The sequence below is a fragment of the Lissotriton vulgaris genome, chromosome 4_1 (genome assembly GCF_964263255.1).
Source record: "Lissotriton vulgaris chromosome 4_1, aLisVul1.2, whole genome shotgun sequence".
In the NCBI taxonomy this organism is placed as follows: domain Eukaryota; kingdom Metazoa; phylum Chordata; class Amphibia; order Caudata; family Salamandridae; genus Lissotriton; species Lissotriton vulgaris.
The window spans coordinates 1238628359-1238655283 of NC_141691.1; the positions used below are offsets into that span (position 1 = coordinate 1238628359).

General features: G+C 41.4%; 1 long non-coding RNA gene across 1 annotated transcript; it reads left to right on the plus strand.

Annotated features, from left to right (window-relative positions):
* Positions 1–20365: 20365 nt before the first annotated feature.
* On the plus strand, positions 20366–22234 carry LOC147723090 (uncharacterized). The gene is made up of 5 exons (XR_015310063.1): positions 20366–20448; positions 20731–20842; positions 20951–21031; positions 21138–21261; positions 21793–22234. It is a non-coding gene; the product is annotated as an uncharacterized LOC147723090 (long non-coding RNA).
* The last annotated feature ends 4691 nt before the right edge of the window (positions 22235–26925 follow it).

Here is a 26925-nt window from a genome sequence, read left to right on the forward strand (position 1 = left end):
GAGAAAGCAAAAAGAGGTTGAAAAATGGGTGTATATAGACAAAAAGTATTTAATCTTTTTTCAAATCAAGTTAAAAAGTTGGGTACAAGATGAACAGCAAAGATGCAGAAGGGTAAACACATTAATCTACACAGCCCTTACTACATCAATTGCTCAGGCTTCTCTACCTATCACAAAATTGATTAAGTATTCAATGGTAGATAAAGCCACAGTCGACGTTTCGGTCTCTATTCTTTCGTGCAGGAGACCATCCTCAGGACATGGATTTCATATCTTGAGTACCCTAAAATATGATAACAGATTAGAAATTAAAATATTGTCTCAACCCAATACAAGTATGATCTAATTGATATATATAACACCCAGAGAGCTCTCAACTCCTAAAAATAAAACGGTATTTAAAAATACCTTTTAGTGGAAACACAATCATAATAGTGGTGAAGTAACAGATTCAATGCATGTTGTGAGCTTTTGAATTATAGCTATTATTTACATCATGAATGACATTTAGAAGATACTGTCTGTAAATCAAATTAAACAAAGAGTATCGTATTTGAAGAGTGCCTCAATCTCATGTAATGTACATCCGAGACAATGTCAATTCTATGTCATTCATATCGCTTCTGTCATCATCTATATTGTCAACAAGATATACATTTTAGCCCAGGAGAACCTTCTGGCTAACATTCAATGTTTTTGTTCTGTGCTTATTTGAACAATGATCTGTAAGGATTAGGTCAGAGATATATTTCTCAAGTTGTTTATACATGATAGACGAGTCAAAGGAGTGCTGGCATAAAAACTACCCTCATTTTTAACATATTTTTATACCTCATTCATGTAAGTGCCCGGATCAGAAATTCAATTGCCTAGCGCTGCTACCAGTTCAGTGATAAACGTTTTGCAGCGAAGTATCCTGTGTTTGGACAATGAAACAGAACAAGATTTTGGTTACATTACATATCCATATATTGAATAGGATTTTTGTGTAACTGCATCCTTGTTTTTTACCTTATGGGAGCCAGCAGGTGTCCCAGGTAAGTGAAATAATTTGCACCGTAGAGATTAAAAGTTGCCGTAACGGAGCCTGTATTTATAAATAATATAAAGGTTGTGGTAAGCTGATAGTATTATCAACATACATCTATGCATTTCCCAACTTTACGCATAAGGTTTTGCCGTTTGTCTACTCATTTGCCCATATATTTTGTGTTAATGCTAAATAAATGACGTTTCGCTCAACACTCTATATTGTTTGTATTGCTGACAGACAAATTAACTGGTCAGTACTACTGGACAAATTATTGATGCCATTATATATATAACTGATATTGTAATATCAAGTTAAACTGTATATTCTGGATGACAGAATTGTAGCTAACTGAGGTTGTCAGATTTTTAAGACATTCAGCGTTTTAAGATGAGTGATATCTGAGTAATCACTAAAGTACCTGTATAATCGGTCGCTACCAAAAGCCACTGATTTAGAAAAAGGGTCCCTCGTTATTTTTAGAAGGTGCCCTAATTGCGGTACAGAAAGGGAGAGAAACCAGATCAAATCCCTACATGATCTAACGTGGTTAACCTCAGGCTCAAATACGTTGGTATACAGACCAAATCACAGTTATCACTAACATTACACATGAGGCCGACATTATAATATCCAGTTATTATTATTATTAGTGTGTTTTGTAAAGCGCGCAGCGGCCCCAACGGGGCATCCCGGCGCTGGAAGACTCTGAAAACTAGAGGGACAGGTCGGAGGTACCAAACTAGGAGGAAAAAAGAAGGGTTTTAAGGGATTTACGAAATACTGGTTCTGTCTGGCATGTGCGAAGAGCTAACGGAAGCTTATTCCAGTGCTTGGTAGCACAGACCTCAAAGGTTTTTCCACCAGCACGGGAACGCTTAAATCGGGGAGTTTCAAGGAAAAATAAGGAGTTGGAGCGTAGGGCCCTGGATTTGGTATAAGGGCGAAGAGTATTTTTCAGATGGGCCGATCCATTGCCTTTAGATGCACGAAATGCCAGCGTCATTGCTTTAAATACGCATCTTTTCGCAATGGGCAGCCAATGCAGTTTACGGAGGTGAGGGGAGATATGGTGTCTGGCAGGAATTCTCTCCACCAGCCGGGCAGCGGCGTTTTGAACCGTCTGCAATTTGTAACAAAGGCCAGCTGTGATACCAAGATAAAGGGCATTGGCATAATCAAGATGGGATATGATTAATGCCTGGATCACAGTCTTGCGGCATTCCTCCGGCAGATAGTTAATAAGCCGTTTGATTGTTCTGATTTTGGCAAAGCATGAGGCTGCGACTGTTTGTACCTGGGTATCGAAGCTGAGGTGGGTATCCCAGCGTACTCCTAGGTTTTTCACTGAGTTTTTAGGCGTGGGGGCCTGGCACAAGTCTTCAGGCCACCACAGGCTGGCATCCAAGGGAGAAGGAGAGTTGAAAAACAGAATCTCCGTTTTTCCTGCGTTGAGACAGAGGGAATTAGCATCCATCCAGTTGGAAATGTCTCGTAGGCAGGATTTCAGCGGGTCGAAAGCAGATGCAGAGGGGGTATCGAACGTGAAAAGTAGCTGGATGTCATCAGCGTAAGATGTAGATTTGATCCCAGTCTGGGAGATCAGCTTAGCCAAAGGGGTGAAATAAACATTAAACAAAAGCGGGCTAAGGGAAGAACCCTGTGGGACTCCCCATTTAAGTGGCCTGGCAGAGGAAGTGAAGGGAGGGGTAAAGACTTGCTGGGTGCGATTAGACAGGTACGATGCCAGCCACTTCAGAACAGAGCCGCCTAGCCCTAAGTCCTCCAGCCTTCTCAGCAAGATCTTATGAGAGACGGTGTCAAATGCCGCTGAAAGATCCAGCAGCACTAACACCGCCCTCGATCCTCGGTCGAGTGTCCATTTCACAGAGTCGGCCATTTCAATGAGGGCCGACTCCGTGCTATGGCCCGACCTGAAGCCATGCTGGGAAGCATGAAGGAGCCCATTTGATTCGATGAAACTAGCCAATTGGGAATGAACCAGCTTTTCCAAGACCTTGGCTGGGGCAGGCAGGAGGGAAATGGGCCTGTAATTACAGGGAAGATCAGGATCTAAATTGGGCTTCTTCAGAATGGGGACTAGGGAGGCATGCTTCCATTTGGTAGGGAAGCATCCTGTACGGAGTGAGTCATTCCAAATGTGGTTTAAATAGGGGTTAAGTAGGGGTGCCAGTTTTTTGTATTCCTTGGCTGGCCAAGGGTCGTTAGGGGAGCCTGATTTACATTTAAGGAGCTCGATCATAGAATCTGCTTCCGATATTACCGCGAATTCAGTCAGAGAGAGTGGCGATGGTATGAGAGGAGTAGATCGCCCGTCGTCTCCTTCTGTATTAGAAGGGGGAAAGGATGTTTGGATGTTCTCAATTTTGTCCTCAAAAAATTGAGAAAGCTTGTTGCATAATGCCTGTGAGGCGGGCTGGGATCTGGTCAACGCAGCGGGGTCTGTGAAGGATCTAACAATGTTGAATATCTCCCTGGCTCCATTGCTGGCGAGCTTTATTCTAGAGGCCAGGAAGTCCCGTTTGTGCTCCTCTATCATTCTCCGATAGTCTTTGAGGGCAGTTTTATAGAGGACTTTACTGTCCGGAGAGTAGTTCTGTCTCCAGCGGCGTTCAAGAGATTTACAGAAGGTCTTTTTCTGCCGAAGTTCATTGGAATACCAGGGGGCAGAAGGTGCCGTCCTGTAAGATTTGACGGGTTTTATGGGGGCCAGTACGTCTAAGGCCTGACTGATCCATGTGTCTAGTTCGTTAATAGCTTGGTCAGGGTCGGTTGACGAGCAGGGTTGGGAGTTGTTGAGATGTTTCTGGAGCGCATCCAAAGTGATGCGACTCCAGTTTCTTCCTGAAGATTTAGGCGTGATAAAAGATCTGCAGGGGCGGGGAATATCAATCTCAAAGGAAATAAAAAAATGGTCGGACCAGATGACCGGGATGGGGGGGGGCCACCCGGATGGAAGAGAGGTTGGAGCAGATTAAGTCCAGTGTGTGACCCGCATTATGCGTGGGTAAAGTTATTAATTGGACTAGGTTACAGGCCGCTAGCATGGAGATAAATTGACTACTGTGCGGACATGATTCATTGTCGACATGGAGGTTGAAGTCTCCTAATGCGGTAAAGTTGGAGTATCGTGTACTGAGCTGGATGATATAATCCGTCAAAGCCGGTAGGTGCGATAGATTGGAATGAGGAGGACTGTATATTCTATACACCAGAACTCCAGCCAACCAAGGCTGTCAGATTTATTAAGACATTGTACAGTTAAGGTAAGTGATAGCCGAGTTGATCACTGAATACCTGTTTGGTCGGTCGTTTCCGGAAGCCACGGGTTTAAGGAAGAGGTCCTCGTTAGTTTTAAAGGATTCCCTGATTGAGATACAGAGAAAGAGAAATTAGATTCAACCCTTAGATGGTCTACCGTGGTCGACATTAGGTTCAAATGCGTTAATATATAATTTTACTCTAAGGGTCAATACATACCTTCACATTCGAAGGTATGACGACGCCTTCTTGCCAATATTTCTCGGTGAGGTAGTCTGTTCTAAAAGTTGGAAAGACCACCGTACGATTTAATATTGAATACATGGAGATCAATCGAAGCAATTTATTTAAGCAGCGAAATTTGTGGAGCGCCCTAGTTCTAAATACCTGAGTTCAGTGAATTAGAGTCCGTCCTCACGCAACGAATGATTCAGCAGCGGATGCAAGGATTGTGGCCCTAAGTTCACATGAGTTTATGCTCTGTCGTTTGGAGATCGACAGAGGACTAGAATAATTAAACCTCTTAGAATGCATTACACAAAAAGGAGGCCATTTTGTAATGGTACATTGTTAAATAAATAACAGATCGACACGTCAGTATAGTGCCTGATTACCATATGTCACGGTCATTTTATATAGTGATCCTTATTCACCGAATTTGCGGTATACGGCATAGATATATAACCATTAGTGATCAATTGATTATATATTGTATATATATATCTCCGGGACCAAAAAAGTGGTATTAATAATGGTTATTTGCGCAATCAATTTGTGCACGATTTAGATGGAATAAGACAAAGGTCTTTGGTATATCTAATAATTATACATGGCTCCTAGTGTATATGGCCACGTTGGCGAAAAAGACATGTCATAATCTGGTTTATGACCACGTATGTATTCATATTTACCGATACTTGGAGAAGCGTTGTAGAGATCCATTTGAGCCAAAGATGATGTAGTTAGAAACATACATTATGACAACATATCAAAAATTGTGTTGAGAATACAAACATCAATCTGCAATAGAGTATCATAAACACTAAGGGCCCGATTCACAGAATGAACTTAAGACTCAATCCTAAACTTACTACTATTTTGGTATTCACAGAATGCACTTACTACTTTTGGCATTCACAGAATGCACTTACTACTTTTGGTATTCACAGAATGAACTTACTACTTTTGGTATTGACAGAAGTTAGGATTTTGTCTTAAGTCTGTCTTAAGTTTGTCTTAAGTCTGTCTTAAGTCTGTCTTAAGACAAACTTAAGACAAAATCCTAACTTCTGTGAATACCAAAAGTAGTAAGTTAATTCTGTGAATGCCAAAAGTAGTAAGTGCATTCTGTGAATGTCAAAAGTAGTAAGTGCATTCTGTGAATACCAAAATAGTAGTAAATTTAGGATTGAGTCTTAAGTTCATTCTGTGAATCGGGCCCATAGTTAACATCTAGAAACAGATAAGTACAACACATTTAATGAGAATATATTATTATTTTGATTTTTCAAGTCTATGAGATCTTCATTTGCAGGTATATCAATTATTATGTATGCAATAGAGACTATTGTGGAGCCCTCCTGGTTGTGTCCCAGTTTACAACTAACCTATATGCCTAAAGGGAGTCCCTCCTAGTCCACAACCAGTTTACACCTAAATCGTTAAACAGAATACAGGATGAACATGCAAATTTACAGACACGCAAGTGAATGCAATTCAGTGGCGCTGTTGAGCCCTTTCTCAATGGTGTTGGCATTACAAATGTATTTACCTTCCCTGAGTGTCAGAATGCGGTCAACATTTTGTTGCCGTTTTGGCGGTTTAACTACCTCAATGACCCACCAGGTCAGTATCAGTATCAGTATCAAAAAGCTTTATTCGATTTGTAAAACAAATCATACAAGCAGAACAAATTTACATATGTAACATGAATTTCTAAAATGTCATCAAAGTCACTAAATCTAAAAACTATCTAAAACCATCATAGACATGATATGTAATTTTCTAAAAACATAATTTGACCAATAGAATTAGGATTTGGACGATACACAGTCTGTTGCCAAATAAAAACAAAGTTCATTTATGATACATACAAATATACGGACAAATATACAGACAGGAAGCCACAGTTAAAACAAAATGCAGTCAAATTTATCAAATGAATATGGCTTTCCTGGCAGCTGTACATTTTAGTATATATGATGCTGCGAAATAACAGATATCCAGATCCTTTAAAGAGCATAGTAGCTGTAATGCATTCTTCACAGAACGAACATTATTTTTTAAAAAGACAGGTTTTAGATATATTACCCTAAAGGAATAATAAAATTTGCAAAACAGTAAAAAGTGACAGCAACTTTGTCGTGAAATGTTATCACAAGGGCATACGGTATCAGATCTGGTTTTCATTACAGGGAATGCAACAAGATGGTGTACGATTCCCAACCTTAAGCTTGTTAAAACAAACCGGTGGGAATTACGAGTAACACCAGAAAGATAAGGTTGGAAACCGGTAGTTAGATTGCAATCCCGGTAGAATATCACAGGTCATTTGGTCAAAAGTGTGGCCTGATCTGAGATAGTGTTCAACAAGTGGGGCAGATTCTACCTTACATCGGATGCGGGACTGATGTTGAAGTATTCGCTTCTTAACAGGTTGAATATTCTTGCCGATATAATGTAGTTCACACGGACATTTAATGCAATAAACCACATTGGCAGTATTGCAGTTAGAGAAGGGCTTCATAATCAAATTAATGCCATTGATGTTACAGGTTTTTACTGTCTGTGTGGTATGGCAGGCCTGGCAGCTACAACACTTGAAGTGACCAATAATAGGTGCCAATTGTCTCATATTGTCAACCACATGTTGATCTTTAGCGTTGTCATAAGCATGCACTAACCAATCCTGAAGATTGGTGCCTCTTTTAAAAGCAAAAAGCGGCTTTTGGATCAACTCAGGGATTGATAGTAACAAATTCCAATGCTTTAGTATGATTTTCTTAATAGCATTGGCATGAGTGCAAAAAGTGGATACACATACTAGATTGTCTTTTTTAGGACGGTCTTTGACTTTCAAAGGTTCTTCTCTTGGGTTGTACCAAGCTCGTTTGAGAGATCTTTTTAGGAGCTTTTTAAGCATAACCCCTCGCCTTCAATTTCTCCTTTAAAATTTTTGCTTCAGTAAAGTAGTCTGATCTTAAGGTGCAATTCCTGCACAAACTCAGAAATTGCCCAAAGGGTAGCCCATCTTTAAGGGCTTGGGGATGATGACTTTGATATTTTAAAAGTGTGTTGTGAGATGTTGGCTTAGTATATAAGCTTGTATACAAATGATTGGTCATATCACTCTTTATGTTTATATCCAAAAAGTTCATTTCAAATGGATTGTATTCCAGAGTGAATTTCAAATTAGGCTTTTGGTTATTTAACCAAACATGAAAGTTTTGTAGTTCTATTTCAGAACCGTGCCAAACCAAAAATACATCATCAATGTATCGCAACCACTTTCAGTTGTTACTCAAGAAAGGGTTGGATACATCGTGAACAAATAGATTTTTGAATTGGGAGACATATATGTTGGCTATATCTGGGGCATACACTGCCCCCATGGCAACTCCCTTGAGTTGTTGGTAGAAGTTGTTCTCATATAAAAAGAAATGTTCACATAAAGATATGCGTACACACTCATATATAAATTCAGTAGGCACCTCACGTGGTCTAGGTCTGTCATTTAATAAATCTTTAACCCCTTCAGTGCTCATGACAAGGTCAACTCGTCATGGGTTTTACCTGCCCTGTGCTTATGACGAGTTGAACTTGTCATGAACAATGGGGATCATGTATGTTCAGCACAGGACGGGAAAACCCCCTAGCAGCCAAGGTGTTAAGAATGGATATTACTTCCAATTGCGGGATGTTCGTATATAAACTTTCAATGTCCATGGTGACAAGAATGTCTTCTTTGGAAAATCATAACCGTCACAACAACCTATAAATTTATGGTATACCGGAGGGATCACAAGGTCGAGATATGATTACATTTCTCAAGTTAAATATCCACAACATTTTGGGGCTGAAATTCTCAGTGGATTGAACATTCAGAGAGCTCATAGGATTGGTCCTTCTCCTTCTGAATCTTCTAATAGACCTAGAGGGCTTATTGCTCTGTTTTTACAATATTTGGATCTTATGGAAGTCTTATGATGGCCAAACATCTCCTTGTGTTTGCTTTGTTCGCCCTAAGTTGGCAGGGTATGTCCAGACATTGGTCCCTTGCTCACTTTGCCACTGGATTCAAGCTAGCCTAGCTGATGAGGGCTGTTAGCCTGAAATCTGTCCCAGGATGCTTGTTTCCGGTCCAGCAAAGACATGACTTGGCAGTTTGGGCTGGACTGTTTCTATGAGGCACAGGGTCAAGACTGATTTGCATATAGCTATGTCTGAACTGGTGTGGCAAAGTGAGCTAAAGAACGATGATGGATTCAACCTAGATCTGTGACTGTGGGTGAGGGTCTGAAAAGTTTCAGCGCTCCATCCATCAATTCCTTGTGTTTGCTTTGTTCGGCCAAACAACATAACCAGATGCTCTGGTCGGGGCACATCACCTTTTTCAGTCAGGATGCTGCCAAGGTCACTGCAGCAAGGAGAAAAGAGTTTTTGGACTTGAGACCAGTTTTGAGAGCCATGAATGGGTGATACATGCTTTTTCACCCATGTTTCTTCAAAGTCACCTACAAGGACAAGACAATCACATTTGAAGACCCAAAGTATCTCAAACAATTCATCCATGAACTCAAAGGAGAAGAAATTAAACTGAGTAAAGCTTGATTTGTTCAACTTCTTTTCTTGTTTTTCTTATTACCTCTTGTTGTTTTGTACAGGTTCTGCATTCCTCTGGTCTGTTAGTTCGTGCTGTGAAGGTTGTTGTCTTCCTTTCTCCAGTCTTTATGTTTTCGTGTATGCTGCATGGCAGGTCTGTCTGGTGTTTCCTTGTCTATTTGTTTATGTTATATTTTATCCTGCATTAATCCTGCATGAAGCCTCTGTTCCTGACTTCATATAGCTGTTTCATATTTTCCTCGTGGCTTCCCTTCAGGTTGGACTTCTTGTCTTGCCCCCTGCTCCCAACTAGTATCCTTTTGTTACTCTTTTTTTTGGACGATATAACTGAAGTCCTCCGTCTTTTAACATCTTTTCACTTTTCTTTAAACAGGGGAGTTGTTTTCCTCACTTCACACTGTCCTATGTTTCTTTTCTATCTGTATCTTCTGTTTCTCTTTCTATTCTTTCCTCTTTCTTTACACCCATTAGTTGTGGCTCTCCATAAGCTTTCACTAATCTCTCTATATTTCTGCTTATTCTATCGGTCTATGGTTCTTTCTCTTCATTTGGTGTCAGTTTTACCATTGCATTACTCATTTTTGTCTCTCTAGCTAACCATTACTGTATATGTTATTCATGGCTAAGTTGCGTATTGTTTCCTGGAGTGTAAAATAAATTCGCAATCCTGTTAAAAAGCAGAGGGTGTTAACTTACCTTTCCAAGTTTAATTGCCAGATCACCTTTTTACAGTAGTCACAACGTAAAGATATTTACATTAATTGTATGCGCAGGCAATGTGTGGGTTCTGGTTTCAGTTCTTCTGCTGTTAACAATAAGAATGGTGTTTTAATTTATTTCATAAATCTCTGCCCATTTGAATGATCAAGGAAACCAAAGATGATGTTGAGATGTTGAGGCACTCTTTTCTCACTTTGTAATATTTATGGCCCTACAGGTGTAGAGTTACATTTTTGGGAACAATTCTCTACTATTCAATCTAAATGTTCTTCAGATAATTTTGTATTGGGGAGCCTGCAACCAATCACTGGATCCGTTTATAGGCAGGTGTTCTCAAGTTAGATATACCCCTAATAAAGTGCAAAAATCCTTCCATAGGGTTATTTCCTCTAAACGTTTAATTGATGCCTGGCAACCAGTTCACCCTAACTTGTTAGAATTTACGTATTTTTCTCCTGCACTTGCCTCACAATCCAGAATAGATTATTTGCGTGTCACACAAAATGTTCTCCAATCTATTTTGAATGTTGACATTTGCTCCATTCTCATTTCAGATCATGCCCCTGCTATTTTAGACCTAGATATCCCCAACAACAATTCACGGCCTAATAGGTGGAAATTTAATAATGTATTATTACAAGATAAACAGTTTACTGATGCATTTGCAGATTTTACAAACAATTATTTTGGTTTAAATAGTCCTGTAGATTTACTGATAAATTACCTATGGGATGCATATAAAATTACTGCCAGGGGTTTTAATATTGACTATGTTGCATGGTAGAAGAAAAAATCACTCAAGGAGCCTGCACAATTACTTAAACAAATCAAAATGTTGGAACATGAATATTTTTTCTTGAAAAAAACAGACACTTTGTCTAAATTATTTCAAGATAATTTGCATTACAACAAACAATCTTGTATTGATGCATGTGGTACTTTCCTTAAAATTAGTGCAAAAATGTTTGAAGGCCGTAATAAAGATAAGAAGATGTTGGCCAATTATTTGAAAATTAAAAAACAAAAATCTAAAATACATGCCATCACAGACAAAGATGGATTGACTCACTCTAAAGACAAAGACATTCTAAAATGTTTTATACAATATTACACTAACCTATACTCAGCAGAGACTTCTCCCACACCTGACTAATTGTACTCTTTTTTTCAATCTATCCCTAAACCAGCGGTCAACGCATTAGATCTCTCTGTCTTAGATGCTAACATAACTGAGGCAGAATAAAAAAATGCTGTTCTTCAACTTCCTTAAGATAAGGCTCTTGGTTCTGACGGTTTTACTGTTCAATTTTACTCCCATTTCCCTCATCTCCTACTTCCAAAATTCATTCTTTTAAGTTCCTATTTTGTCACTCAGGAATGTGCACAAGGAACCTTTTCACAGGCGATGCTTTGCCTACTTCCCAAGAAGGATATGAATTTATCCAAGTGTGAGAATTATAGGCCTATTTCTCTTATTAACACGGATTGCCAAATATTCGCTAGGGCCATTGCGATACTCATTATGCAGGTAATTCCTGTTTGAATAGACATCCATCAATCGGGATTTGTGACAGGTCATTTTATCACAGACAACTCTCTAACTTTGCTCAATATAATCCATATGGCCTCTAGATCTGAAATAAACTATGCTGCTATATCTTTAGATGGTGAAAACGCCTTTGATCATGTTAATTGGCATTTTATGTTCTGTGCATTAAAATGGCAGGGTTTCAGTCCCCATGCTCTTAAATATATTCATCTTCTATAGTCTCAGCCTTCCACTTCAATTTTTGTTAATTGCATTCAATCCTCATATTTCACTCTTTTCCGTGGCACTAGACAAGGTTGTCCTCTGTCTCCTCTTCTTTTTATTCTTTCTTTGGAACCCTTCCTAGAGAAAATTTGTAGATCATCGTCTTTTTCTGGAAACAAAAATAAGCAATGGGAAATTAAATTCACTGCTTATACTGATGATGTGGTACTATTTGTGTCTAATCCCCTAAATATGCATCCTGCCCTTTTCTACTCATTACATGATTATTCCCTGTATCTGGATAAAAACTCATTATAGAAAAATCACAGATATTGTCATTAAATAAAGTTAAATATTTCTAATATGTCGCTCGCTTGGTCCCCTCTTTTCGTATTTTGGTGGGGGGATTAGCTACAATTAAAAGGATGATGTTACCGATAATCAATTTTTCTTTGTCCTTGCTTCCTTTCAAACTAACTCTTATATTTTTCAAGTAAGTTATTCGTCTACTTTGATCTTTTTTATGGAGCAAGCATAAATAGAGAATATCTTAATTAAGGCTTTAACGGGCTAGGAGTAATGTAGGGGTCAATTTTCCTGTGATCAGCCGTAATCACTCCACTTTTTTTCTCATGCAAATCTGGTCCTCTCTTTCAGTTCCTTCTCTGGATGAATGCACAGCCTTGGGCCAACTGGAACAATCTCATATTGCCCCTTTTTCAATTGTACTTGCCCCTATTTTCCCCAGACTCCTCGGATTTTCCTTTTGCCCTTAATTACACATTCTCTCTCAGTTGTCAAACCTTTACTACTTAAGACTAATTCTCCACTAGAGAGAGTTTAACAAACTCCGATATGGTAAAACAAGCACATCAAGCTAAATAATCAGTCCCTCTATTGAGGGAATGGATAGATAAAGGAATATTAGTATTTTGTCATTTAATTTCGAATCATGTAGTGCTAGAAGTTAGGGACATCCATCTTAAATACGATCTTTCATCTGTTTATGCAGTTCAATATGATCTTATAAGATCCACTATTCTTCAACTTTTTTCTCAAACCTCCTCTTTATCAAGTCTTCCACTGTCTCCCGTCCCTGCAATTAATTTTCCTTCGAAGGCGAAAGCTTCTTATGCATACAAGCTTTTATGTTATCTGCCTGAGAACAGACCTAAATCAAAAATTGAATTAAGTTGGGGACTGGACTTCAATCAAGATTTTTCTCAATACACCTGGGAAAGAATTTGGGCTAAGATACACACTACTTCCTGCTCTGCCGCCAAAACCCAAACTTAATTTTTTTTCTATAATAGACTATATTATTCTCCCACTCACTTACATCAGTTTCATTTAACTAATGACACCAAATGTTGGTCTTGTGCTCAAGAAGACTGCAAATTTTTGCATATGTTTTTTAATTGTCCCCGAGTTTGTAGTTTATGGTTGTTAATGTTGGACAAGCTTAATAACATACTGTCTACTGATTACATATTTAACACTGTTCATCTGTTTTTCGGTAGTGCTTCTCCTTTATGGCTTTCTCGCAATACAAGTGGGAAATTCATCGATTTTGACAATAGCCCTTGCTTTCCAAATTATCACATCCAATTGGAAAGACACTTCAAAAATCATCTTCATTGCATGGTGGAATTTACTATGTCATCATCACAGGTTAGACAGAGCCTGTGCTACTACACTACCCCTAATGATGAAAATAGATCTGCCTTGGCTTCCTTTGACGTCATACCTATCAAGAACAGTTGCTCTTGTTAGACCTGAGTGCACCACTTTGTACCTCCATGGGTAGTCACTGTCTTGCCTGGCTATTCTGGTAATATCAGATGATTATTAACTATGTAATTTGAACTTTGTGCTTATATTATTATTTCTTCATTCTCCTTTTCTTCTTTTCTCTCTTTTCTTCTCTCATCTCCATTCTCAAAAAGAAAAGTTTCAGAAAATGCTACAGTTTCATATTAGTGTTGTTCTTTCTACACTAGGCATTATGTTTCCTCTTGATGATTACATTTTAGTTGTTATTCTTTTTTAGATATAATATTTCATTATTTTATACATCATGCTTACATGATGCTTGAGTTGCTGTATCTCATTTTATATATGTATTGTTTTACAAATGTATTCAATAAAGCTTTTCTGGCTTAAAAACACATTGATGTTGGATAGCTCAGTGTTAGTTGTTTTGTCCGGCAGTAGCCGGAGGTCACTCAGTGACAGTGACAGAAATATGCTTTATAGCCTGCTTTCCAATGGTTCATTGACTCTACAAAGGCACGACCTCCAAAATAATATTGTGAGAAACTTAATCAGTTCAATACTGCAGGACACACCGTTTCCTTATATGGGTTTCAATGTTAATGGTTTGAAAAAGGAATCCATCACAGAATCTATTGCACAATGTGAAGCTAGTATGGATACCACAGATGATGACCAGATGGCGATGGAATACGGCAGTCCCTTAAAGCCCTCACATCTGGCAAATTTGGCACCCCAAGGGGGCCCACTCAGATGAAAAATAAAAATAATGCAAAAATGGGCTTCAGGAGAGACTTTATTGCAAAACAGGAAATCATGGGAGAATATTTAACCAAGTCCTCTTTTTGGAAATCTCAGAAAGTAGTGACTTTGGAACACAGGGAAACAAGTAACATTAGGCACAACTCTGTAACCAGGCGACTGTAGTGAATCAACCATAATGTCACCTCTTCTGAGAAGGGGCCTCCAGTGGCACAATATATAATCCCCAGAGTGAACAGTGCAGTCCTTTATCGATGGACACTGTCTTCTTTGAGACCTGGGCAGTGGACGCAGCACCACCCTTTACCACACTGCAACAGACAAATCACCAGCTTTTATGACTGGGGTGGAACCTGCCTGGTCGCCACTGGGTTGGAATGATATTGACAATGTTCTAAAAATGATGGCCTTGGCTGCAACATTACATGCAGACAAAGTGGACATTCAAATAACAGTGTAGCAATTTATGGCCACCATCATTGTGTAAATTGACTTCAAACGAACAAAAAATGAACCAGCTAATTACAAGGGCTCAAAATGCATCCTACAGTGAACAGTCAAATTGCCACTGTAGTCCACCGGTAGAGAAACTGAAAGTACACCTAAACTAATGTTAACCTTAATTGCGGATTGAAGGATGACATTTTAATTGCCCATGTGTTGCACCGTGGAATATAATGTGGTATGGCTGGGAGGACTTACCATAAAATATTCTCACAATATGCAGAGATGATCCTTGGATTCAAACACAATAATCTTTAGCTCATTCTTGGTAGTGTGGCAAAGAGCAGTCAGTCATTACTGGAGGAATATGTGTTAAGCATTTTACAGTACCATAATGGTGCATAAATATTTGAGGCAACTCAAAAGAAACACAATACCAATTTATTAAAAAAAGAGCTTCTTGTTATAAAAATGTAGACACCAAAACGAACCTTGTATCATACATACATCTGGAGTTATGGCTTTTTGAAGTGTTCAAAAATAATTGCAGCAAATCTTTCAAACTGATCCCACTGAAATAAATGCGGGAAAATACGGGTGATACTTGCTCACTTGCAGGGTGAGTTAAACCAAAGCCTCATGTGGATTAAGGTCATGCAGGTCCCTAGACCAAGTTCCAACAGCTGATACTTTGTTGTTTTGCCTGGGGAGTCCGGGTGCAGAGGTGACTTTGCTGTCCTTTGTACTGAAAGGGGTCCATGGGAGCTGTCAGACTTGCAGCACTTAACAAATCTACACTTGGAGATGGTGGTTCACTCTACCCACAGAGAATAGAGGCATTTGGGGTCCTAGGACTCAGGTTCAACAGCTGGATTTCTTCTACCTTGCTGGGCGACTATGGGGGCAGAAGTAGCTGGCAGCTGTCAATCACCACGGCAGGTCGCACCAAAACTACTTTACCACACACTCAGCAACTCCAATTTCAGGATGCAGGAACAGAGCTGGGGGCTTGAAGCCGTTGTTGGTCGCTGTCGCTGTGAGTTGCTCTCCGCTGGAGATACCACTCAAGGGTCAATCACCCAACTGATGATTACCAAACCTTGGCTATGGCAAATGTAGTCCACTGTAATTTCGGCAACAGGAGGTTGACAGAAGGTGAGTAGAGGCATGAAACTTGCTGAAAGGTGAGCTACCACTCCCGGCTTGCAGGACACTACTTTTCTTCAAGCTTGCTCTCGACAGGCCCTGTGGGACACAATTCTTGCCACACAGCACGTCAATTTTCCTGCAGCTTGCAGGGGACTGGTCCCACCAGTACAAGGGAGTCTGCCTCGGTTGCTGACATCCACTGAAGTCCATCTTGCTGGGCACAATGACTTTTTGCCATGGGAAACATTGAGCACAGCGTTCTAGTAAATGGTCTCTTCGGGGCACTTAAGTGTCCTGTCTTTCTGCTGCAGCAGAGTCCAAAGTCATGTTGTCAGTGACAGCTTCTTCTTTGTGACTCTTCTCAGATTCAAAGGTAGAAATGAGGTTCTGGTGCAAGGGGAGCCCCTTAAACCCTGGTTTAGGGGTGTTAAGCACTTGAGGGACAGTGGCCAATGGGCTACTGGTCCCTGCGGCTAACCCACCACTGAGATGACAACATCCTGTGGCTGTACACCACCTTTCCACACAGAGTCCTTCAATCTAGTTTCTCCAATATGACAGAACCCTTCCTTGGCTGTTCACACCTCCTAGCTCACCCTAAAGGTGTTGCGAACCTTTTGGAGGTATACACCTTCTGAATTACTACTTGGGCTGGACAGGGTAGAAAGGGCTTTGTTCTCGAGTGGGAGACAGCAAAGGACATCAGCAGTGGTGAAAGCCTTGAGGCGCACCACCTTGATGACTGTAAACTTGAGCCATCAAGGGGAGGGAAGAGGTGTGAGCTCCTTTCTGCCCCAGGCCTTTGTCTCCATCCTGGAGAGTGCTAGCACATCTCATCCTGATGGCAGAGTCTTGTATTGAATGCAAACAGCTCAAGGAAGCGTGCCATGGCACTGAATCACAGTGTCCTAAGGGGGCACACACTCAGCGCGGCATCCCTGTGCATGCCAGCTCATCCGTTAAAGAGAATTTTATTAGGGGTAAAAAATCACAGTGTTTGACACCAAACACAACAGAATTCAGTTGTTTCACATTGGAGCTGGCTATCTCGAGTTTCCTTAGAAGCCAGCCCATAAACATATATATCCATATCTTTAATGTATGCACTCTACCTCCTGGGCTTTAGAGGACAAACGTATGAGTGACTTACTTACATTAAGGCAGTGGTGTGGCTCTGAAGCACATAGTTTGTGCAGAGTCACTCTCGATCAGATGGGCTGCTCATGCAGGGTTGCAATAGCAGACCTGCAGACATACTTTGACGTGGTTCACACAGTGTGGCACATCCAGTACAGCAGTCCTGGGGACCGCATTACCAGCCTTGCCCTGGGAACCACAGATACCATATACTTATCAGGGCACAACATATCTTGCCAATTAGCAGCAATAATTCACATCAGCCTTAGGAGAAAGTGCTTTGGCACTTGGGCCTGGTTAGCAGGTCCCAGTGCACTATCAGTCTGTCTGTAATGGGGAAAAAAGTGGGGGCCAGCTGCAAAGAAGCCCAGTTTCCAACACAAACCCCTCCCAGCCAACAAGGAAACCTGAGAGGTGGGAATAGAAGAGTGCAAACCTTTTCTGATACAACTGATTCTGATGGCGAGAACAGTTCTAACCACGATCCTAATTACAACACAGATTTTCAACAGCGCCCTGAGTTGTTCGACAGATCCAATGGCCAGGATAATTTTTCAGCAAACCGGCAATCCCGACCGAGAAATCGGACCCAGTTTCAGTAAGGCCCGGGCCGTCCTCAGAGATATATCCAGACCCGGAACACGCAGTCCTGGACGAGGTGAAAAATATTCTAGTTTTCAATCTGTCGGATTCCACCATTTCCAACGAGTTCCTGGCCCTTTTATTGCATGGCCTCTCATTTGTCCCCTCTACCAAATTAGATCGATTCGAACTTGTTAAAGACATTCATGCATTTTTCAGGAAGATTCGCCTGAAGAAGTTTTTCTTGACTAGACCTACCTTGGTAGACTCTGAAAACACGTCTGGTCTAAAACCTCCTTCTGATTTTACACCGAGCCTAGATGTCCTTGGACCCGAGGTTGGGGTATTTGAGAAGGCAGTGATGAACAAATTGAATAATATACTGAAGTTTGTTCCACCTCCGGGCTATAACTTACCTGCGGAAGAAAATTGGGCCCTCAAACAATTGCGCGACAACCCCGACTTGACGATCAAGCCTTACGAGAAAGTTGGGGGATTGTTGTGTTTAAAACCTCCTCCTATGTAGAAAAGATGAATAACCTCTTATCCTCGGATACTCACTACAGTTGTATCATGAGATGCCCAGAGGAAGGCTTAAAAAGACGTATTCTCCATCGAGTCACCAAGGCGGCAGAGGGAGGCTTCATTTGTACCAAAGAAGCTGAATTCCTCACCCCCACTTTCACTAGGATGCCCATTATTTATGGGCTTCCTACAGTTCATAAAGACCAAACTGATCCACCTATGCGCCCTATTGTTTCCACCATCGGCTCTGCCACGCAACCTCTGTCTAAGTATATTGATCAATTCTTGAAACCTCTTGTTTGTAAGCTCAGGTCTTACGTCAGAGATACTGGCAATTTTATCTCTAAGATCGAAACGCTACCTTTTGACTCCAACTCTGAACTCCTGGTCACTATGGATGTGGAATTGTTGTATTCCAATATCCCCCAGGAAGGGGCCTTGTTTGTTCTTGAGGAAATCTTAATCCGACAGGAGAATCTCCCCAATGCCTCTGTGATCCTTGAGTTTCTCAAAATAGTGTTGGGTGAGAACTACTTTGAGTTTAACCAACAATATTTCCATCAGGTGAAGGGTGTAAGCATGGGGGCCTCTTGTGCCTCCAGCTTGGCCTGTCTTTACATGGGCCATTTTGAGGACAGGAACATCCATAATGAGATGGCCCCATTTTATGAGAACGTGCGAGCCTGGTCGCGCTTCATTGATGATATTTTCTTCATCTGGAGCGGCGACCAGGCAGCACTTAACGAATTCATCAGTTGGATTAACTCGACTGATGTGAACATTCGTTTCACTGCTAACACCAGCAATGAAAAAGTTGAGTTTCTCGACATATGGATACAACATTCTGAAAACCAACTATATGTATCCTTATACACTAAGCCCACCGCTAAGAACACACTGCTAGAATACGGTAGTTTTCATCCACGTAGCCAGCGCAATTCGATCCCATTTAGTCAATTCCTTAGATTAAGGAGAAATTGCTCCCAAATTAGAGATTTTCTGTCTCAAGCAGACGTTTTGAAGACGAAATTAGCTCTACGAGGATACCCACATCGTCTCATTCGAGATTCGTTCAAACGTGCGAGGTATTTCGACAGAGACAGCATGTTTCAGAAACAAAATAATGAAAAACAAGACCGTTTGGTGTGCATCACCAAGCACTTGGCGATCGACAACAAACTATGACAAGTGGTCAATTCCCATTGGCATATCCTGAACACCAACGGCCCTGGAAACCAAATAAATAAATCTATTTTTGCGTTTCGCCGCAACAAAAACCTTCGCAACTTTTTGGTGCAGGGCCCTGTACAGTCTCTAAGAGAACCCAAACAGATTGGTGTATTCGGGCTACCCCCAATTGAGGGTAACCATCGCTGTGGGACATGCCAGGCATGTCCCCATGCCCTCACAGGTAACATCTTGAACGTTGGCAAACGCAATATCCAACTTAAAAACATGAGCAATTGCCAAACTACCAACATAATCTATGTCATCATATGCCCATGTGGGCGACCTTATGTTGGTGAAACGGGACGTGAGTGCCGAATCCGAATCGGCGAACACAAATCAAATATACGTAATCAGAAAAAGTGGGGCTCCACTTGTGGCTCATTGGATAATGGCCAAACTCTCTGAGGTGGATTTGAATTGGTCGATCCTCGAAAAGGTCCGTAATGTTCCAGGCAAGGACGCAACCTTACTGAGAAAAAAACGGGAGGTGTATTGGATCTTCCTTCTTGACACTGTGAAAACAGGTTTGAACAATTGGTGCCCTTGGGAGAACGCAATCTTATAGAGATCCTGCAATTTGATTGGTTTTCAAGTCTGTTGATATACTGGCACTACATGACCCGCACTGTGCTGATATATGCCGGTGTGATCTCCCTATATATATTTTTTCTATATACATTATTATTTTAACTTTAAGATTCGGAATTCCTGCTCTCTCACGTGTGTTTATTTTGTGGGTGTTTGTTTCTCTTATCATTCTTTATTCCGTTTGTTATACTTTAAATTTATTTAGACCAGTCTCTTCCGGTCAATCACTTCCCGCAGAAATTATCTTGGCCATTTATATTAATCGAACTGTTCCCCTGCAGCTTTAAAAGGGTGCAAAAACCTCTGGCTTGTTTATCGCTATCTTCTGGCTAATAGTCAACCAGTTCGGGTTTTACATTGCCCGATCTGGGGATCCTGCCCTTGTTTCATTAAGGCCGTTCTGCGGATCCTGCCCTTGTTTCATTAAGGCCGTTTGGTGAATCCGCTTCAGGTTTTCTCTCCTGCAGCTCAGAAAGCCTGTCCCGCCCTTAATGGGAGAGTGGGTGTGTCTCCTCCCTGTTTTAAATCGTGGGAGTTCTGACTTGGGTTCTGCAAACAGCTGAACTGTTACATCCACACTCGGAGGGACTGCTTTGAAGTCGGATAGGAGCCCATCGCGCCCATGCTCGAGGTAAGCCCATTACTACCTGGGGGGGCCCCCATCATGCTCTCTGGGGATATTCTTTCAAAAAAAGAACCCAGTCCGCGGAGTTTTGGGCTTTGGTGATTTATCCGAGCTCTTGATCTGTCTCGCTCCGTGGGTTAAATTAATGGGTGATTCAAATGTCCCGGGATTGCCGCCATGCCCGATAGTGAAAAGAAGTGGGGGTGGCTTTAGAAGTAGCCATGTATCAATCCCTGGATGTGTTCTTAGCCATCCTTGAATTCGCCATCTCCTCTTTGCCATTTTTAGAGCCTCAAGACGCCCGAATCGCGGATGTCGGTCTTCGCTGGTTATTTATTTTACCCTGAGCCGTGAAACTAGTTGATTGAAAGCAGTCCAACGTGCGGGCCACACCTGGAGGGTAAGAATTCATATATTGAAGGTATCGCCGGGTAAAAATACAGGATAACGAAACCCATAAAGATGATGCGACTTTGGCCCTTGATATATTTTTTCCATCTTTTTTCAGGTTGGCCCACCTCTTCATTTCTACATCCTGATGCAGTGTACACGCAGCGGCCTCCTGCCTCCGTCTTTTCTCGATTGAAAAGTAAGTCTCATGTCGCAAATGAGTGTACTCTTCCCATCGGCCTAAACCCTCGATATTCGTGCAACTGGCAGGATGGTCATTGAACTACGTTCTTTTTTTTAAACAGAGCCCTCTGTCTGGATTGATCGTGTGTATCTCGGCTGAACTGAGCATCCCCTTAGAGGAATTTGTAACTTTTGTAAAATTCTTAGAAATGTGCGAGATAGCGTCCTGCACCACTCGGATTTGAGGTAAATATTAAGAGAGCTTCCTAGCAGCTAGCCCAGACCTTTGTGCATGCTGGATATATTCTAAGGGAATTGAGCTACTCTTGTGACTTACTATACAACCAGGAGTCCTACAATTGTATATATCTTTTTCTCTCCTCCCTCTGACTGCTGCACATGTTCTTTTCCCTTCTTTTCTCTTTTTTTAGACCCATTTATTGTGTGAATGAATGAATTCAGTTTTCCATCTTAAGGGATTCCTGCGCTCATCGACCCTGCTAGGCCGATGGTATATTTAATATTGTTGTAAAAAACGTTTCCATATCCTGGTGCCATACTCTTTGAGCTCACTATGTATACTCCCTGAATCTCACTTTGTATGTATAAAAATGATGACTATAAGAATACAAACCTATGAACTTGATATTTAGGATTCTTTCTCCATGCAATTTTTTTTTTTATTAAATACACGATTGCAGAATAATCTTTACATGGGGAAAAAAAAGTTCAATAGCCATGTATGATTTTAAAAGTTTCTTTTTCTGTTTATCACAGAGTGGCCGCTGCTTTGATATTTTGTTGCCCCTTTTTCTCCACACCGTGTACTTTCCCTGATAAAGGTGCGGCCGTAGATCAGGCATAGCACTGAAACGCGCGTCGGCGTGACCATCTTTTGTCCTGCCAGTACCATCTTGATTCCCCAGCAAGTTGCTGAGAGGATACCGCAGGACAACCTCAGTGTATCAGTGCACGATGTGTACTGGGGTTTTTGTATTGTGTTAACTGGATGTGATTGATGAAATGTGTGATGTTAGTTTAGTGGAATGATTCTGTGCTGATGAATGAAAGATGAGTGGGTGCTGTGGGACGTTGTATTTATGTCTATAGTGATCCCAAATTCTTTGTTATTTACACATATTTGGATGATGAAGCTTTCATATATTTGTTTAATAATATTTATATCCTGAAAATGAAAATAAAATATATTTTTTCTATCTTTTCTATTTTTGTGTGATCAATTAAAATGTTGCGGCCTTGAACATTAGTGAGCTCAAAGCTGTGTTTATTAAAATTGTTGGACTCTTTATGAGCCTTTAATCAAAATATATAGGGCAGACTTATCTTCTTTGGTCTTTGCTCATGCAGGGTTGCAATAGCAGACCTGTAGACATACTTTGACGTGGTTCACACAGTGTGGCACATCCAGTAGAGCAGTCCAGGGGACCGCATTACCATGCTTGCCCTGGGAACCACAGATACCATATACGTATAAGGGCCCAACGTATCTTGCCAATTAGCAGCAATAATTCACATCAGCCTTAGTAGAAAGTGCTTGGGCACTTGGGCTCTGTCTGTACTGGGGCGAAAAGGGGGGGCCAGGTGCAAAGAAGCCCAGTTTCCAACACAAACCCCTCCCAGCCAACATGCCCAGGTGGCCCTGCCCATTCCGGGCAGAGTATACAGTGTTTGCTATGTGAGGTAGCAAAAAAGAAACTGGCTATTTTATTGCAGTGCCTGCTCCACCGCACATCCTCCCTGTAAGATCCCTCTCTCGGTGAGGCACACCCAAATCAACAGTGATAGGACCTATTTTAATAATAACCCTTGCTATAGCTGTTTCATTTCCCTTCTGCCCTTTTACCTATGATAGTGAAGTGCCCACCCATCATATCCCTATCAAAGCTAATGCGAGACTTAGCTTACCCACAGAGGTTGCCAACACTTTATCAACTACAGGGGTCTTTCATGCTTTTATCTAAGGGGTATGCCTCGCATACAAAAGATAGTGCAGCCATGAAGGCCAGCACCCGGCAGAGGCTACCTACAGCTGTTAATATCCAAAACCACAGCCTGAGCGCACCTGTGACTAGTTGTTGAGCTGCCTCGGGGACAACTGTGGGTTCTTGAACCTCTCTTGCTCTTCTGAGTGGGGGTGTTATCACATCTTGTTGCAGACACTCTTCTTACGCTCTCTCTACTGTCAGAGCAGGGACAACACACTTTTTTTGTACAGCTGCCTGACTGTTCTGGACTTCTTCGGGGACAAGCTAAGCCTCACCAATGCCAACTTTGGGCTCTACCCCTACTGGGTTTGTAGGCCCTTGCCTCACTAATTCCTTCTTTACAAGTGGTTTCCTCTTCCTTCTCCTTTTCCCTTTCTTTTGGGATACCTGTCCCTCCACTGCAGGGACTGACTTCCCAGGAACTTTGGGCTGGGACGTGCTCAGGGCAACCACCCAATTGGGTCCTGACCAACTCTGGCTGGTCATTACACATGAGGCAATCCAAGGGGAGGTCAGAACTAACTGCCAACAAGCGGTAACCTCTCTCTTTAGGTGCACTATGGCTACAGGCCTAATTGAGACTTTCCCAAAGGGTACCCTTATCTTCTTGGTTCCTCCCTTCATATAATGATCAGGGTCAGCAACCGGTCCACCACTGTGGTGTGGCTGGCAAATGTCTCTCTCCGGCTAATGACAGGGATCCAAATCACCTGAATGGAGTGGTAAAGCCTACTCCTACCCTCAGGAAACACTAGCTTACCATCTGGTCCTGTGACACAATTTATATAACCACAGTAGGATGAACCCCAGGAAGTCTGAGGCAAACAACCACCATCCCCATGGTTGAGGCTGAGTAGTCCCTCCGTTCCCTGTGCCTTCCCTAACAGGTTCTGGCATAAAGTCAGCAGCTTTAAATTAGAGCAGAATGGCTCGATTTACAATCATATCATCATTACTTAACATTAAAACATAACTATAGATACTGAATGTTTCAGGCTGCATTAAAATCATGCTAATATTAAGAAGAGAGTTGTAGAGATGGAATATCTCAGGCTACATCTATATTACAGTGACATGATCCTTTAAAAAGCTGGGGTCAGATGTATCAAGGCTTTTGTGACTCGCAAAGGCCGAAATTCGCAGAATTTCCGCCTTTGCGACTCGCAAACGGTCTATTTGCATTTTTTCATATTTATGAAAAAATCGCAATTTAAGGAATCGCAATTATTTGCGATTCCTTATTTTGCCATAGCATTTATTGAATCGCAAATTTTGGGATTCCCTAAATGATATGTATGACACATTTTGAAATTGCGATTTTGTGTTAAGAAATCGCAAATTACCACCAACTTGTACTTGGTGGTAATTTGCGATTTCTTTAATAAATGCCCTATTTGGCATTTGTGAGGGTGGCATGTGACACACATACATGCCCATAGGGCATGTATGTGTGAAACATGCACACACATGTAAATTTCAGGGGTGCAACAGGGTGTCTTTGAAACACCCCAGCACCCTTGAAATAATTCTCAAATTGCGATTAGCAAATTGCGAATTCGCAATTTGAGAATTATTGCACTATCATTCCTATGGGCCTCCTGGCCCATAGGAATGCATTGGAAATTATTCTTTATTTGCGAATTCGCAAAATGCGAATTCGCAAATAAAGAATAATAAGGATCGCTAAAAAATAGCGATTTTGTACATACATTCCGTTTTGCAAATTCTAAATAGCGATTCGCAAAAAATCGCTATTTAGGATTCGCAAAACGGAATCTTGATACATCTGGCCCTTACTGTGCATGTAGACAGCATTAGATGTGGACAATATCTTTTATCTTGGAGTGGCAGAAAGCAAACATCTGATTGGGAGCCATTTCTAGCCATTCAGGTCATTTTAATAGTGGAGCAAGATTAAAAGCAGGGGTAAGTTGTAGAGTAAGGTGAACAAAGCAAGATTAGGGAGAGTACATTAGGTTGAAAGAGGAGGCTTAGGGCATCATAGGAACATCTTTTAGTAGAAGGGGAAAAGAAGGTGGGGTCAAATTGGACAGGTTAGGTTTGAGGGGAATCATAGAGCATGTATTAGTAGAGCTAGGCATGTGGAATATAAAGCAATGGCACAGAGATAAGATCCAGAGCAGCAAGAATAAAGTGATGGGTGAGTTTAAGGGAAAGAAGGTGTAGAATGGTGAGCATAAGGAATGGGATGAATATTGGAGGGAGAAGGTCTAAGGGGTAAGATATCAGAAGTATAGCTATGATAAAAATAGGCAGGTGGATGGGGAGAGAATATAAGGTGGTTTGAAAGACGGATCTCCATATACAATTGAGGTGGAGAAGAAGCAGAAAAAGGCAGAGGGTCTGGGTTTTGACTGGTTTCTAATTTAAACTGTATCGCCTGCAAATATAGCACTCCCCCGAGAAAACATAACCTAAAGAGCAGCTCCATGCACTACATGGCAGGCACCACGCGGTGCCTGCCATGTTGTGCATGGAAGTGCACAACATGCCTTCCTGGCATTGTGGTGGGCGGTGCTGAGTGCTCCGCCCGCCACAATGCCAGGAATGCAGGATGCGCCCGCCACTGTGGTGGGCGCATCCTAATTGCCCAAACGGGACCCCGCCCTTATGGCGGGCGGATACCCGCCATCCTAATGACCCCCTAAGTGCATTGACATTCGCTTTAGCTTTGCGTCGTGTCACGTCGTCACCCACCAAAACCTTCATAAGTGTGAGCCTTGGGAGCGCTAGAGGAATGCCATGCGCAACTTGCTCAGGAACTAAGTGGCATATTTACAGGGCATTGAACCACAGTAACGTCACTTTGAATGACGTTCCTGTGATGCAATGCCCTGCTTCATTAAGTATTGAGAACTGAAGAATATGAATTCGTGAAACATGAATGTACTGAAGAACACCTAAACACACGTCCTTAGTGTTTGGACCTTACATGCTTTCTGTGATAACTTACTGAGTGCTATGGTTTACCCTTGCACTATGGAGCAAGTGGGCCTGCGTTGGCACTAGGCAGCAAAATTATGCGCCAACGCTAGGGGAAATGCAAGGGTGCCCAACATTCTTATAAATAAGCCACATACCTGCATTTTGAAACTGTCAGAGGGCGGCATTAGCAATTTTTGCTTAACACTGCTCTACGATAGTTTCCTTGTAAATATGCCCCCAAGTTAGTAAACTTACTCTGCCTGTCCCCAATGCCATCTTGCAAAAAGATGGAAACATTTTGTTCTTTGCCACGGCTTTCCTGACGATGAAGGAAAATTGATATACATGTTGGACTTTAAAAAGACAATATTTTTTTATACTGAAACCTATGCTTCATATTCATTGGATAATCCTAAAACAAAAAAAGATGAACTTAATAAAAAAAAATTCTATTATAAAACGACTAAAAAGTATTTTGAACTTTTTAAAGGGTTATTTGTTCAATGATGGAAAACATTGAAACACAGGTGCTCACATTTTTGCCTCCTTTCAACAAATATGGTTATATATAAACATTTAATGTCCCTACTTTAAATGTAAAGAGCTGTATTTATATTCAGCTCAGCGTTTCAAAATTAGGCACATGATTAATGACGTTATTCGCCCTCCTATCAACCTTCCTCACACACATAACCAACCACACACGCTCGCGCTCACACTATTTCTTGAAGCATTGTAATTGTCTCTGAAGGAAAAATAAGCCCTGCCCTTTGCGTTCTCAGAATAACCTTTTCTGCTTGAAACTCTCCTGAAAGACATAACCTCTCCTGCAGCAGGTGTAGTTTTAATGATGCTTTGATGCCATATGTCAAGTCTCATCACTTGCTGTGAGGAGTGACATTTTCTCTTGGAGCCTTCTAGCAAAAACTCTACTACTTGCATGAAGCGGACAGTTGAA